Here is a 5,000-nt window from a genome sequence, read left to right on the forward strand (position 1 = left end):
GATAATTCTTTCTTTATTGGCCATAAGGGCCGAACACAAAAAAACATATAGGGACATTACTAAACAAGAGATAAGTGGGTTTTAAAACAGAAATTATGTAAACTATATAAAACAAAAACAGTTAACAAAAGATTCTAACAACAAAATTCTCCAATAGAGGAGAGTTTCGCCCTGGGTCAACACGGGCGCCCTACACATCCTGGTCACCCCAACAACCAAGGGCACGCCAAATAGGCACCCCTCTTCCCTCAACAGCTCCGGCTTATGGGCGAATATTCAGAGTAGGTCCATTTGCACGAGCCATTTTCGCAACGTTCACCCACCTTTCAACAAAATTACTGGGGAAGGTGGGAAGTACTTCCCTCTCCTCCCTCTCTTTCCTTCTCAAGTTCCACTTGAAAAAGTCGATGAGGGATTAATCAAAGAGGATTCTGTGTGTCTTCAGTAATTCAGCCTCGTCCACTACATTACCTCTTTCGCTATAACCACGAAACAGAGGAAAACTGTCTTTCCCTCCCGAATCCGTTGTACACGCGAGAGCAGCTGTTTGATATAGCTCCACCAGTCAGTAATGCACGCACACGAGACGAGGCCATTCAGGACAGTTTCACTACTCTGCGCACACCTCGGACCGATCCGTCTGACAGTACTTCTGTGTCCGTAGAGGTTGTCTCGAACCGGCAGAGCCTCACGGTAGCTCTGTCAGGCCAGGGATTTCTGGAAGTTATCCATAGGCCACAGCCCGAAAGTCCACCGGAAAAGACTAGTTCATTGGTCTCTCCCGAAGCCCAGAGACTCCCCGAGTACGTCGTCGCTCTTGCCTGCCACTAATCCCCAATAGAATTCCATAGTAGAACGTCCACCGACCGCGTTGTCCAACTGACAGAAAGCTGCAAGCGCTTGCCGACATTTAAGGTGCCAAGCGCATTTTTTATATCTACGCTCGACCCAGAACTGCAGCTCCAGCAATGAGACAATGAAACGAGCTGCAGAAAATCCCGTTTGACAAACATCGACCACACCTGCACACCGTTAACAAAAGCACTGGAGATCTCACAGCTTCAGTTCATGCCTGAGCATCACTGACTACGGCATGCCCAGTCCTCCACTTAGCTGCTGTTAACAGCAGATGGATCGTCTGACAAGCGGAACACGTTCCTTTCATAGAAAGCTGAAGAGCAAGCTCTTCAGTTTTATCAGGTAAGTGGAGCAAGTGGGGCAAGATGACTGAAACGATGTACGCCTGGCCCTTCAGAGACAGATTCTTGACTGCTCGTTTCTGTGTGAGATTGGCCACCCTATTCGTCACCTCCTCTCTCAGTTCTTATCCACCTGGAGGTCTGGACCAAACCAGACCACGAGCAATTTCACCGGTCCTTCCGTCAAGCGCCTTACAACGCAGTCTGTTGGCATGAACTTTCCTCTCCAGGTACCAAGACCACCGAATTTTCCTGATTAATCTTTGCTCCTGTCACTGCTTCGTACTCCCTTAAGGCAATGCCAACAACCTCAATTTCCGAGATATCCGATACTATTACGGTGACATCGTCCGCATAAGCCGACACGAAACTATTGCATCCTAGATCATACGGGATGCCCCTCGAAACATCCAGCTTCCGCAGCAATGGCTCGAGAGCCAGTATGTAAAGAAGAGGCGAGAGTGGGCATCTTTAACGGACCGAACGAGCCATGCTAAACGATTCCGATAGGTGGCCATTCACTCTGATCACCGAGCAGAATTCGCTGTACACTGTAGCGATCCAACGGGACCGAAACCATCTTCCCTATCAAAAGCTTTCGATTGACCCAAATTGATCACAACCCCATCCATACCAGGCTCCCTACTCACCCTCTTTATGATGTAGCGCGTGAGGTAAAGGTTGTAATGGATAGTTCTGTTTGGGATAACGCATGTCTGCGCGTCACCTTCCTGTCTCAGTACGCGCGCTATAACTCTGATAACCCAACCTTCGTGCTTGGCATTGAAGAACTGATCAATAGCCAATCTCGCTGCCAGCATGTCGGTCGCTATGCCTTTCCTAAGCGCCTCTTCTAGCTTCTTAACTAGGTCTCCCTCTATCCTAGATTCCTCTAACGCTATTTCCTGAATAAAACTTAGCGCATCTACTCTAATAGCCCTTTTCAGGGCTATCCAGCATTGGTTGTTGACGATTGCGCCCGCCAACTTCCTATGGACTAACTTGTTAACTTGGCCTCTCAAAACTTGACGCGTCGGGAAGGGTGTGTTCAGCTTCCAGTATCCAGAGCTATGGATCCTATTTATGTCGACCGTACAGATCACAAATTTATGGTCTGTGTAGCTGACGACTTTGAACTATGGACAACTTATACTACTTCTATTTACAAGCCTACTAAATACTCAATCGAGATACGATCTGGAAGACCCAATGCGGTTTGCCCATGTCCACATTTACGCATTCGGGAAATCCACTCGGTACCTGTCAGCCAACGAGAAGCGACTGAGCAGGTTTGTGAGGCTTTTACTCCCCCTTCTCCTACTAGCTAGCGCTACCTTATCCAGGCGTGTGTCCAAGATGGCGTTTCAATCGCCTACTAACATTAAAGAGCATGACGTCTCAAGGGAAACCTCCAAACGTCTGAAGAAATCTGGTTATTCCTCTCCCGTAGGGATGTAAACAGCGACTTGTCTAAAGGTATCTCCTTCGCTGTTGCTCACATCTAGGATCACCAACTTACCCTCCGAGTCCAGGAAAATTGTCTGAACCTCGAGATTCAGGCTTTTCCTAAACAGCACTGCCACCCGGCCTCCTATTCTGGACCGACTAAGAGATGCGTAGATCTCATAATCATCGAAAATGAGTGCCAGATCGCGTGTGTCGGAAATCTTGGTCTCACTGGCTGCTATCAAATCCAGCCCTAGCGACCTGAGGTCATTGAGCAAGTGACCTTCCTTCCAGGGTGATCTTAGGCCGCGAACATTTATGCAGCTCACTCTGATAATCGTCATGATGGCTCGAAAGGGTTCAAGAAAAGAAAAAGAATGGGGTTACTTGCTCCCCTGAAGCTGTTGGCTGCCCGTTGACCCGGGCTCCTGATCCGATCGTGGTTCCTCTGTGAAGTTGCTTAATAGCCTCTTCGTGGGACAGACGCTTGGTCTTCCAGCATGTGCAGGAAATCCCTTTGAATGCCTTTGTACACTTTGAGGGGTAACCGAGTTAGCATTATGTCATCGGGAACCCTAAGGGTGCTGGTGTCATAAATTGCACCGTTTCTCTCAATCTCCTTGTTTCTGACTATGAGAGCCACCAAAATTTTGTTGGCTGTCCTCACTAGCACGTAATTAGGCGTTTCTGCATTTGTGAGTATGAGCTTTCTTTTTGGGGCTACGTATGATTGTGACTCCATTGATGGATTTGGTTGGGGTGCTGGTGATTGTGGGGGTGTTGATGCTGGTGTTGTTTTTGCTGTGTCTATGTTCGATGTGCTAGTGGCTGCTGTGTTTTTTTTCGGTTGTTGGTGTACGTTCATTTGTTTTCTTTTTCCTTTGTCTTTTTCGCTTTTTTTCTTCTTTTTTTTTTGTAAGGTTCGTCCTCGTTTTCACCACGGGATGAGGAGGGACTCGTGTCTGTAGGATCTATCTCGGGAAGTGTAAGTGTATTTGTGTTAGTGTGGACGTGTCTGTGTAAGTGTATGCTTGAAAGAGATGGTGAGGGGGCTGGTTTGATAGACACCCTGGGTGGTTTTCTCCATTGTATGGGGTTCACGCGCCTCTGTTGCTGCTGTTGCTTTTATTGAGGATGCGATGTAGGCAGCAGGTGCGGCTGCATACCTCCCAACTTTTGGGGACAGATGCCTCTGAGGTGGCTTGTGACCCCACATTTATCGCATCTGGGCTTCCCGCCTTTCACAACGACACGCAGTTCCATCCCGTTGGGCAGCTGGATCAGGTCCGGGATCTTTTCGATATTTCATGGTTTTACATGGATAAATATTTCCATGTTTATCCCAAACGAATTCTCTCTGCTACTCTTTTTTACCTTTTTTAGTGACTTTCGGTCCTGCACCACACAGGCGACAATCCACCAGACGTTTATGTCCAGCGGCACGCCTGCTATCTTTGAGAGGTTGGTGGGATAATGGACCCACTCCTCAGTCATCCGGTGTGACACTGCGTGTCTTCGCGCGAGGTCCTTGCTTGTAAAGAGGACCTCGATGTTGACAAACTGCCTCACTCACTGTATATGGACCACGTCTATTAAAATTTCTTTTAGTGCCTTCTCAATGTGACTTTTGCGTGATACGCATCTAAAATAGACCGTCTTCTTTTCTTTTGTCTTTATCATTTCGGGAGGTACGAGCGCAGCTGCCTTACTCACCTCGAGTTTAATAATGCTGTTTGCTTCTGAAAGTTCTCGTGTTTTCTCATCGAGTACGATTGAAAATATTTCTCTCTTGTTCTTACGACGTCGGCAAACCTTTTGTTTTAGTTGTTGTTATTATCGTTTTTGTTGTTGTTGTCATTATTGTTGTTGTTGTTGGTGGTGGTGGTGGAATTATGACCACTTCCATTGTTGCTACTCTCACCACTACTATTACCGCCACTTCGAAACTGCTGTCTCTGCTACTACTATCACTGCTACCACTGCTGCTATTATTGCTGTTGCTCGTATTGTTGCCGCTAATACTACTTCTACTGCTGCTGCTGCTGTTGTCACTTCTGCCACTGCTGCTGCTGTCACTGCTACCACTACTGTTGTCGATGCTGCCAATGTAGCTACTGCTTTCCCCTTCACTGTTGCTGTTGCGAGGTGGACTTTGTGGTTTTCCCCTCTGCGCTTTCGCTTCCCCTTCTCCAGAATTGTTGTCAGTAGTAAAGAAAAGAGGAGGAAAGTCTTCAGCTGTAAGAAGGCTGGGAAGGGCAACTAATTTTCCATTCAAAAGTTTTAAAGTAGACACGGCCTTTATAAAATTATTGTTATTAAACGGCTCTCAGATGATTTTCTGAAGGGCCGAAATTT

This window comes from Octopus bimaculoides, chromosome 9 (genome assembly GCF_046866305.1).
Source record: "Octopus bimaculoides isolate indiv1 chromosome 9, ASM4686630v1, whole genome shotgun sequence".
Taxonomy (NCBI): domain Eukaryota; kingdom Metazoa; phylum Mollusca; class Cephalopoda; order Octopoda; family Octopodidae; genus Octopus; species Octopus bimaculoides.